This window comes from Danio rerio, chromosome 9 (genome assembly GCF_049306965.1).
Source record: "Danio rerio strain Tuebingen ecotype United States chromosome 9, GRCz12tu, whole genome shotgun sequence".
Lineage (NCBI taxonomy): Eukaryota > Metazoa > Chordata > Actinopteri > Cypriniformes > Danionidae > Danio > Danio rerio.
This window is the reverse complement of record NC_133184.1, coordinates 40,963,622-40,975,990: the sequence shown is the minus strand read 5'-3', so window position 1 is coordinate 40,975,990 and position 12,369 is coordinate 40,963,622. Positions and strand designations below refer to the sequence as shown.

Here is a 12,369-nt window from a genome sequence, read left to right as displayed (position 1 = left end):
ATCATGCATCTCAGTGCGAGCTGGAGTCCTGTGGATCATTAGCGCTTTTGAAGACATGCTTAGCTCCACACTTTGTACAATTTACCACAGAGTTTTGTTTACTCATCCATAGCATAAAGAACTGCTGCATACTGGCGTGCTAATAAATAATACATTTTCAGACAAATGGACAAAAACATCATGCTGCGTCCTTTACAGACGTGACAAAAATATAACAATAAAATCTGTTATTATTAACATGAAAATGTGTCAAACCGCTCCCTATCTGCTATGTAGTGTACTTCGAGCATTAGCCATTTTCTAGTAGGCTGATGTTCAAATACTAAGTGAGTGTCATTCCCTACATTTATTCACCACTTAAAACATGTATTACCTAATTTTTATTTATGCTTGCTTAAGTATAATTTAACCAAAATCCAATGCAGGACAGCAAAAGATCGTAGCAAAAATAAAAACGATCATACAATTATCAAACTTTGTTACTTCAATCTCCCGAAGCTCCGACGGTCTGCTTAGAGAAGCTGTCAATTATGACAAGTCCCATTTCTATATCATTAAATTACTGGCTAACATACAAAAATGGCCATCTGAACCTGATCTGAACCTATGTCAGCATGATAGCCAGTGCCTCTATTGACTTAAATCATCCTTCAGGATATTTTATTCTTTTTTTTTTCTTTTTTTTGTATGTATTTATTTATTTATTTATTTATTTATTTTTGGGCTCAAGTCTTGTTCATTAACACATAGGAGGCAGGGTTTTTGACTTGTATCGCAGCCAGCCCCTAGGGAGCAATCTAACAGCCAGGAGCGTCACTCAATAGCAGGCGTGTGGCACACTTGATTTGCACGCTCAATTTCATTTGCTCTTTGCATAATTTGTTAGTTTAGTATAGTTTGCTCACTTGTCATGCACTATGTAGGGTTTAGTGATCGAATCAGTGAACTAGTAGCCTAAATAGTTTCGGAAACTCATTTTGTAGCGTACGTGCTAGCTGCGCCCATCAAATGATGTCATTGGTTGCTTCAAGACACCTGATTAAAATGGGTTTCTGTTTGTAACAAGTGATTTTGAGTCCTATCTGCGAGCAATATCTTGGCAATATTGAGGTCCATGTTTTATATCTTGCACGGTGCTGCAATTGAGAATGTTTGTTACATTAAGTATATCTTGTGCAATTTATCTGTATAAATATAAACATGCATTTTGTATCCCGTTTACAACTTATTTTAATCATTTAATTAGAAACACAACAATTGCTAAATTGTGTCCTCTGACTTCTGAACAGACATCGGGATGTTATTTTTTATTAAATGTAAAGTTATTGAGAGCTCTGTAAATGCCTGTATTTAGATATCACAATAAGTGTCACACTTGGTAGTAAAAAAATAAATAAAAATAAAAATAAAAGAAATACTGTCTTTTATTTATCAGCAAATATATTGTGAGAACTTATTCAAAATATTTGTGTGAAGAATTATGAAATCAACAGCCCAACGACAGATTTATTAACTGTCTCTGATAGGGAATCCTTGTATTTGTATGTTGAACTTCAAAATTCAAGCTTTGCGTTCTAGTCTCCTTTATGAAGTAAATCAGTCACTCCTGCTTAGATATTCATGTAAAATAATAATCATTTTTAAATAAGAACTTACTGTAGACAAAAGCTTGTGGTCAAAAGATGTCCGTCTACTGTATCTAAGTTGTATTCAAACTGCCATACTCTCATGTTAAAATAATTTACATTTATGAAAGGATTTATTGCGCCAGAGTGTAGAAATGCTTATACACTCCCAGAAATAAAGGTACGCGAGCAGTCACTGGATTGGTACCTTTTCAAAAGACAACATTGAAGGGTCCATATTTGTACCTCAACAGTATATATTAGCACCTTAAATTTTAAGAGAAACACTTTTGTACTTTTTAGGAACTAATATGTTCCCTTGAGGTATTAATATGGACCTTTTAGGTACAAATGTATACTCTTTGAAAAGGTTCCACCCCAGTGACAGCTCATGTACCTTTATTTCTCAGAGTGTGCTATTTGTCGCAAAATGAATCGGTAGAGCTAATTACTCCTTGTCATGACCCAAAAAGACAGTTTAAAGTTTTGAAAGTAATACTTTATATCAGTTTTTCTCAACCACGTTCCTGGGGGACCACCCACACTGTACATTTTCAATGTCTCTTTAAGCAAATACACCCAGTTCAGATCATAAGCTCATTAGCAGAGACTGAAAGACACTAAAAAGGGTGTGACAAAGGAAACATGGAAAACGTGTGGTGCTGGTGGTCCTCCGGGAGAACCACTGCTTTACATAAAGGTTGTATCAATTGCATTATTATGCCAATAGATGGCAACGAGCAACTTTTAAAAATGTGTTTAACTGAATCATTCATTTGAGAGTTTTGATTTTCTACTTAAGAAAAACTGCTTTCACTTCATTTAACACTATATCTTTTTAGCTCATGGAACTATTTCTCATTCTGAATCTTTGCATTAAAGGTTGATTTTAAACTTCCAACAAATATTTAGAACACTTCCCACGTGGCTCTGTGTTCTCACTTAAAAAGTCCACAGGCATCAGACAGTCCCGCTGAGAGCTGTCTCAGAGATAAATCCTTTTTAATGAAGAACTTGCAGTTCGCAAACTCTCGTGAAGCCTACAGATATCTGTCCTTTAAAAGTGATCTACTCAAATTTTACACAATTCTTTCTAATAATCAGGACCAAATTCTTGTAAATGCTGCCCTCGTGCACTTTGTATGGCAACAATATGATAACCATAAAACTAAAAAGACAAGAGGGTTATTTTAGTATTGTTTATCTTGGAGGGGCTAATTGAAGTGTCACAATTCATTATACAGGCTTTGTCCTCCACCCGTCCAATGCCAAATGACAGCATCAATCTCCCTCTCTGTATACTCACATCACTGTCCAGCATGACTTTGTGTAGGAGTAAAAGTCTGCCTATTTATTCATATAACTCTCCCTGTTTCCTTTTACATGTATTACTTTGTACCTAGGGCTGCATGATATTGGAAAAATCTAACATTGTAATATTTTGTTATTCTGCAATATATATTGTGATAAGAATTTCACCAGATGACTTAATTAATTCTAATAAAATTGACTTGATTAGAGAATTTGTCGTTTTAGTTGATTGATTGAGATAATTCTGTAAGTTCATCTGCATAAAACTTATTAAGCAATCTCTACAAGCATATAAAAGTGCAATGAAGAAAAACAAAAGAAATAAACTGTTATTGGTTTTCAGAGGAGTCTAACAGTATTCAGACAGTAATTGAATAATCAAATGTAAAATAATACTGCATAGTCTTTGTTGTATGAATAATTCAATAAGATGAATCATTATTAAGGTTACAGTTGGTAACATTTCTTATATCTGAATGCTTTTAAAATCCTCATACAGTCACAGGCCTAAAAAATGCATGCAAATGATGAATTATAATTCAGATTAAAGTTGCATATCCTGCAATGTGACTATTGCAAATGTTCACATTACGATATTGATGCTGAAACACAATATTGTGCAGCCCTAGTTACTGATATTGGGAAGAAAAAAACTACCGTTGTAATATTTATTTGTTTATTTATTTATTTATTTTGCTATATAAATTTTTATATAAATACAATTCCTACAGATTACTCTATTTGAAAAGAAATCAATTTAGATTGATTGGGATGATTTTGTAGAGAAATGTTGTGCATTTTGCATGTGTAAGTTGCCTATACATTCTTTTGTTGTCCGAACTCTTTTATGTTGTGACTCGAACGAGGGGGTCGTATCAATGTAAATAAAATATAATGTGTTACGATATCAATGAATAAGAAATAAACAGTGCTTTATGGTTTTCTGGAGAGTCTAACAGTATTCAGGTGCAAAATAAAATAATAATCAAACGTAAGATAACACTATACTCTTCATCATTTAAGTAATAAAAAAAAAAAAGCAATTTAATTAATAAAGCCCCAAAGACTGCAATTGATTGTGCCCAAATGCTTTAAATTCGCTTGAAATTCATGAATCTGCTATGGATAAACCTTGCAATACCTCCAAAAATCACATGTTCTAAATGATTGTGCCTGATGGTCTACTAAGTCAATATTGCAGATCCTAGGGATGCGACAAGATCTTGGGCTACGAAATCTTGCGAATCTATATCTCGACAAGATTTCTCATCAAGGTCAAAAGTTGTGTTGTGAGTTGTGATGTTATGATGGAGCATAAGGGTTAATTTAGCACTGAATATTGGAGCCAGGATGGGATTTGAACTGCTTATCAAGTGCTTTGCACACACCTGGCAACTCAGGTGTTACTCGTTTGGTTGGGGGGGGGTGTGGCGTAACTGCTTTTTTCACTGGAGTTCAAAGGTTGCCTCGTACAAAAGCAAAGGCTGCTACAACTGCACCTACACAAATTAACCAAGGACATTACCACGCGATGGAATAGCATTTTAGATGTGCTTAAAGTCATAATAGTCTTAAGCAAAAGGAATTAAGACATGGAGTATTGATATTTTGGTCGCATAATTAAAGTGCAGTACAGACATGTAAAAATGCAGTGATCTAACTATTACTGTTGTGTTGGACTTTTGGCCGTATTTTGTGACAGAAAAATTTTAATCAAGAAAAAGTTAATTTAAAAAAGCACCTAAATAATTTAGCATTTTTTATTAATTTTTTTGTGTTGAATTAAAGACTATTTTTCATTCATCTATTTTATCTTGTAAAAATATTGTCTTGTCTTGTGAACACAATTTAGTGTCTTGTGTAGTAATTGTCTCATCACACTCCTAGCAGATTCTTTTTATTGTATGCACTAGGGATGTCCTTATCAGGATTTTTTTTTTATTTTTTATTTTTTTGCACTCGAGACTGAGTCAGTTGATTTTTGAGTATCTACCGTTAGCGAAAACCAATCGAATACATCTATAATTACATTTAAAATAATAATAATAATAAAAAAATGGTTCTATGTGGTACAAAGGTGAATGGCAGATCACTAATCGTGATAATTTGTGCTCTCTTAGCAGTGATGTCCTGTGCCTGTGCGTTGTCACAGGGCATTTTTTTCTTTCCTCTTCAAACTCTCCTGCACCGTGACTCGTCTTTAGTTGGGTTGCCTGGGTAAACTCGCTGTATTTTGTCTGTTTGGTGTTTGGCTATGGCAATGTTGCGTTATCAAGTTCATAATACCTCCATACTGCAGACATACTCGCGAGTTCCGCTTCAAGCTGCTTCCATGTTCTACTTTGCCGACATTTAACCAATAGCATCTCTGCAACAAAGTGATGTCATGCCACACATGTTGCTGTTTCTGTGTGGTAAAGAAAGAAATCTAACTCTGTGCAACTGCATAACTATAGATGTGTTAAAAACAATATATACAGTTAAAGTCAGAATTATTAGCCCCTCTGAGTTATTAGCCCCACCGTTTATTTTTTCCCTTAAATCTGTTTACCCTCGAGAAGACCTTTTTAACACATTTAATTTCATTAATAACTAATTTCTAATAACTGATTTATTTTATCTTTGCCACGATGACAGTAAATAATATTTTACTAGCTATATTTTCAAGACACTTCTATACAGCTAAAAGTTAGATTTAAAGGCTTAACTAGGTTAATTAGGTTAACTATGCAAGTTAGGGTAATTGGGTAAGTTATCGTTTATTGATAGTTTGATCTGTTGGCTAATAATTTTGTCTAAAATTGTGTTTAAAAATTGTAAAACTGATTTTATTCTAGCCACAATAAAGCAAATAAGACTTTCTCCAGAAGAAAAAATATTATCAGACATACTGTGAAAATTCCCTTGCTCTGTTAAACAGTTTAAGAAATATTTACATTTAGTCATTTAGAATTTAAGAAAGAAAAAAAATCAAAAGGGAGGCTCGATTTCCCATCACGTGATCTGATCTGGTCATCCCTAGCATGCACACACGGTGTTATCAATTTGATTATTTGATTGTTATTCAATTATGAGTACTTTGTCATTTACATCTTTGCATTTGACAGATGCTTTTTATCCATTTTTGTGTTGTCAAAGATGCAAGATAATTGGATGAGTTTCAGTATACCATATTTTTCTTTTAGGTGCCATGCGGAGCTGAGGAGAAGAAAATGATGTGAAAGTCACCCTTTTGTTAGAGTGGCTGCATCCTTGGAGGATTGCTGTCTGAAATGACAAACTTTCAGAGCCAACAAGTGTTTCTGACACTCGCAGAAATGCCAATCCATCCAAAGGTAAGCTCCCCCGGGCTTCATACTATCTCTTGTTCTTGAAGTGAAATTATCACATGATATCAGCAAGCTTCATTCGTTATTGTCAAGCATATTGTTATGACAATGCTGGATATTTTAAAATGTCAAAGAAACACAGTGCTATCCCACACAAATGAGGGCTATGAAATGTTATTGCTTTTCGTATCTGCAGATAAATCAAAGGTGATGACATGTTAATCCGGGCCGATAGACTGATGACTTGTCTTCCTGACAAATGGTTGCTGCATGTTCCAACCGCTCTTCTGCTCCGTTCCACGGTCCTGTAATTATGGTGGCTTGAAAAGCCAACATACTGTTATCTCACGTAAACTTATTATTATTAGGCTGGCTTGTCAAAGCCAGACTACTGAAATGCTATTTAAACTTATTATTATATTTTTTATTATTCTTCTGAGACTAAATTTCTGACTCTATCTCCTCCTAGAGCTTTTGAGCTATTACCACCAAACTCGCTCCAGACCTTCAAACTATTCTGACTCGTGTTGCTATATCTCCTCAGACTGATCCGACTTTCGGTTTTCCGAAAAACGTCCCGGGACTGTCGGAAAAATCCCATAGGCTTAACATTGGATCAAACTTTGTGAGCTCATAACTCTGCGTCAGACTGTCACACATACTTCTAACTGGGCTCATTTAACTCAGACTATCAAACTGCCAATGACTGATCACCTTTAAACTTTCTAGCCACGCCCTAGCAACCACTTTTTGACCCTAGTAACTGTCCCATAGACTTCTATTCAAAAGACTCTCATTGACTTAACATGGGATCAAACTTTATGAGTTCATAACTCTGCATCAGACTGTCCTACAGACTAATGGCTGAGCTCATTTAACTCAGACTACCAAACTGCCAATAACTGATGAGCTTTTAACTTTCTAGCCACACCCCTAACTACCACATACTGCACCCTAGCAACTGTCCCGTAGACTTCCATTACAAAAGACTCTCATTGACTTAACATGGGATCAAACTTTGTGAGCTCATAACTCTGCATCAGACTATCATAGAGACTAATGGCTGAGCTCATTTAACTCAGTCTAGCCAGCAGCCAATAACTGATGGCCTTTTAACTTTCTAGCCACACCCCTAACTACCACATACTGCACCCTAGCAACTGTCCTATCTAATGTAATTAGCTGTGCTATCAAATGCTTATAATTCTAACATGCTAATGACATGCCAATCATGCTAGCAACATGCTACTCATATGCTAATCATGCTAATGACATGCTAACTCATACTGGAAACATGCTAATGACATGCTAATTTGTATTAGAATCATGCTAGTAACATGCTAATTCATACTAGACTCACGTTAATAACTGGCCTACATGCATATCTTTGCTTAGCAGTGTCCTATTGACTTGGGGGATGGCTCATCTGACTCACACAACCAATGAGCATCTCAATATGATAATGAAGCTCACAAGCCACGCCCCCAAATTGATTCCATAGACTTCCATTAAAATAGGTCAAGATGCATATCTTTGCATAGCAGTGTCATAGAGACATGGGAGTTGGTTCATTTGACTTAGACAGCCAACCACATTCAAGTTCACTCTGTAACCTCGCCCATAGCAACAAAACAGAGTACCCTAACAACCATTCATCAACAGCTATATCCCAGCATCGGAACATCGTAGAGACTTGGAGATTGGCTCGTTTGACTCATGCTAGCAAACGGAACTTCCTATATGCTACACATGCTAGCAGTGATTAGCTACATGCTAATATTGACTAGCCAAGTACTGTAACTTGCTAGAAATGCTTACTAAGTATAAATGTTTTATCAAGCATGTATGTGGGGCTTGCCTAGTAACCACCCAGGGTACCCTAGCAACTGCCTAGCAACCACCCAAATTACCCTAGCAACCGCCTAGCAACCACCTAGCAACGGCCTAGTAATGCCTTAGTAAGGGCCTAGCGACCACTCTGGACACCCTAGCAACCGCCTAGCAACGCCTCAGCAACCACTCAGAATACCCTAGCAACCACCTAGCAACACCTTAGCAACCACCTAGCAACCACTAGGGACACCTTAGCAACCGCCTAGCAACACCTTAGCAACCACTCAGAACACCCTAGCAACTGCCTAGCAACGCCTTAGCAACCACCTAGCAACCACTCAGGACACCCTAGCAACCACCTAGCAACACCTTAGCAACCACCTAGCAACCAATTGGGATACCTTAGCAACCGCCTAACAACACCTTAGCAACCACATAGCAACCAGTCAGAACACCCTAGCAACCGCCTAGCAATGCCTTAGCAACCACTCAGGACACCCTAGCAACCACCTAGCAACACCTTAGCAACCACCTAGCAACCACTCAGGACACCCTAGCAACCGCCTAGCAACGCCTTAGCAACCACTCAGAATACCCTAGCAACCACCTAGCAACACTTAGCAACCGCCTAGCAACCACTTAGGACTCCTTAGCAACCACCTAGCAACACCTTAGCAACCACCTAGCAACCACTTGGGACACCTCAGCAACCGCCTAGCAACATCTTAGCAACCACCTAGCAACCACTTAGGACACCCTACAGACTACCTAGCAACGACTTAGCAACCACTCAGAAGACCCTAGCAACCACCGAAGCATGCTATGTGACATGCTTATTCATACTAGAATCATGCTAGTAACATGCTAATTCATACTACAGTCATGCTAATAACATGCTAATTTACACTAGAATCTTGCTAATAACATGCTAATTCATGCTAGAATCATGCTAGTAACATGCTAATTCATACTAGAATCATGCTAATAACATGCTAATTCATGCTGGAATCATGCTAGTAACATGCTAATGCATGCTAGAATCATATTAGTAACATGCTAATTCATGCTAGAATCATACTAGTAACATGCTAATTCATGCTAGAATCATGCTAGTAACATGCTAATTCATACTATAATCATGCTAGTAGCATGCTAATTCATACTTGAATCATGCTAGTGACATGCTAATTTATTCTAGAATCATGCTAGTAACATGCTAATTCATGCTAGAATCATGCTAATAACATGCTAATTTATACTAGAATCAAGTTAATTCATGCTAGAATCATGCTAATAACATGCTACTTATACTTTTTCAAACTGTTTTTAAACTAAATAAACTATTACCAACAGGCTTTGTCAAGCCAGCCTCAAAGTTTGTCTCGACGAACTTTATTGTCTAGTTCTTCTTCTTCTTCTTCTTCTTCTTCTTATTCTTCTGAGACTAATTTTAAAGTCTATCTCCTCCTAACCCTTTCAAGCTTCATACCTCAAACTTTCGTCAAACCTTCAAACTGGTCTGACTCGGGTTGCTATATCTTTTCCGACTGATCCGACTTTCGGTTTTCCGAAAAACGACCCGGAAAATTCCCAAAATTCCCATTGACTTAACATTGGGTCAAACTTTGTGACCTCATAACTCTGCATCAGACTGTCCTACAGACTTCTAACTGGGCTCATTTAACTCAGTCTAGCCAGCAGCCAATAACTGATGACCTTTAAACTTACTAGCCACTCCCTAGCAACCACTTTTGGCACCCTAGCAACTGTCCCATAGACTTCCATTGTAAAAGACTGCCATTGACTTAACATTGAGTCAACCTTTGTGAGCTCATAACTCTGCATCAGACTGTCCTACAGACTAGAGTCAGGCCCCATTCAACTCAGTCTAGTCAGCAGCCAATCACTGATGACCTTTAGACTTACTAGCCACTCCCTAGCAACCACTTATGGCACCCTAGCAACTGTCCCGTAGACTTCCATTACAAAAGACTCTCATTGACTTAACATGGGATCAAACTTTGTGAGCTCATAACTCTGCATCAGACTGTCATAGAGACTAATGGCTGAGCTCATTTAACTCAGTCTAGCCAGCAGCCAATCACTGATGGCCTTTTAACTTTCTAGCCACACCCCTAACTACCACATACTGCACCCTAGCAACTGTCCTATAGAATGTAATTAGCTGTGCTATCAAATGCTTATAATTCTAACATGCTAATGACATGCCAATCATGCTAGCAACATGCTACTCATATGCTAATCATGCTAATGACATGCTAACTCATACTGGAAACATGCTAATGACATGCTAATTTGTACTAGAATCATGCTAGTAACATGCTAATTCAAACTAGACTCATGTTAATAACTGGCCTACATGCATATCTTTGCATAGCAGTGTCCTATTGACTTGGGGGATGGCTCATCTGACTCAGACAACCAATGAGCATCTCAATATGATAATGAAGCTCACAAGCCACGCCCCCAAATTGATTCCATAGACTTCCATTAAAATAGGCCAAGATGCATATCTTTGCATAGCAGTGTCATAGAGACATGGGGGTTGGTTCATTCGACTAAGACAACCAACCACATTCAAGTTCACTCTGTAACCTCGCCCATAGCAACAAAACAGAGTACCCTAGCAACCATTCATCAACAGCTATATCTCAGCATTAGAACATCGTAGAGACTTGGAGATTGGCTCGTTTGACTCATGCTAGCAAACGGAACTTCCTATATGCTACACATGCTAGCAGTGACTAGCTACATGCTAATATTGACTAGCCCAGTACTGTAACTTGCTAGAAATGCTTACTAAGTATAAATGTTTTATCAATCATGTATGTGAGGCTTGCCTAGTAACCAACCAGGGTACCCTAGCAACTGCCTAGCAACCACCCAAATTACCCTAGCAACCGCCTAGCAACCACCTAGCAACGGCCTAGTAATGCCTTAGTAAGGGCCTAGCGACCACTCAGGACACCCTAGCAACCGCCTAGCAACGCCTTAGCAACCACTCAGAATACCTTAGCAACCACCTAGCAACACCTTAGCAACCACCTAGCAACCACTTGGGACACCTTAGCAACCGCCTAGCAACACCTTAGCAACCACCTAGCAACCACTCAGAACACCCTAGCAACTGCCTAGCAACGCCTTAGCAACCACCTAGCAACCACTCAGGACACCCTAGCAACCACCTAGCAACACCTTAGCAACCACCTAGCAACCACTCAAGACACCCTAGCAACCACCTAGCAACGCCTTAGTAACCACTCAGAACACCCTAGCAACCATCTAGCAACCACTTAGGACACCTTAGCAACCACCTAGCAACACCTTAGCAACCACCTAGCAACCACTCAGAACACCCTAGCAACCGCCTAGCAACACCTTAGCAACTACCTAGCAACCACTTAGGACACCCTAGCAACCGCCTAGCAACACCTTAGCAACCACCTAGCAACCACTTAGGACACCCTAGCAACCGCCTAGCAACACCTTAGCAACCACCTAGCAACACCTTAGCAACCACCTAGCAACCACTCAGGACACCTTAGCAACCACCTAGCAACACCTTAGCAACCACCTAGCAACCACTCAGAACACCCTAGCAACCGCCTAGCAACACCTTAGCAACCACTCAGGACACCCTAGCAACCACCTAGCAACACCTTAGCAACCACCTAGCAACCACTCAGGACACCCTAGCAACCACCTAGCAACGCCTTAGCAACCACTCAGAATACCCTAGCAACCACCTAGCAACCACTTAGGACACCTTAGCAACCATCTAGCAACACCTTAGCAACCACTCAGAACACCCTAGCAACCGCCTAGCAACACCTTAGCAACCACCTAGCAACCACTCAGAATACCCTAGCGACCACCTTGCAACACCTTAGTAACCACTTAGCAACTAGTCAGAACACCTTAGCAACTGCCTAGCACCACCTTAGCAACCACTTAGCAACCACTCAAAACACCCTAGCAACCGTCTAGCAACACCCTAGCAACCACCTAGCAACTAGTCAGACCACCTTAGCAACTGCCTTGCACCACCTTAGCAACCACCTAGCAACCACTTAAAACACCCTAGCAACCGCCTAGTAAAATGCTAATTCATGCTAGAATCATGCTAACAACATGCTAATTCATGCTAGAATCATGCTAGTAACATGCTAATTTATGCTAGATTTATGCTAACAACATGCTAATTCATGCTAGAATCATGCTAGTAACATGCTAATTCATGCTAGAATCAT

The 12,369-nt window shown here is 38.8% G+C and overlaps 1 long non-coding RNA gene across 3 annotated transcripts in view; it reads left to right on the top strand.

The window, feature by feature from the left end:
• LOC141376180 (uncharacterized) overlaps nucleotides 1-12,369 on the top strand; it is a 93,373-nt gene that overhangs the window by 20,986 nt on the left and 60,018 nt on the right. For all 3 annotated transcript variants that reach the window (XR_012385579.1, XR_012385578.1, XR_012385577.1), the window contains exon 3: nucleotides 6,122-6,271. This is a non-coding gene — a long non-coding RNA (uncharacterized lncRNA). The remainder of the gene's footprint in view (nucleotides 1-6,121; nucleotides 6,272-12,369) is intronic.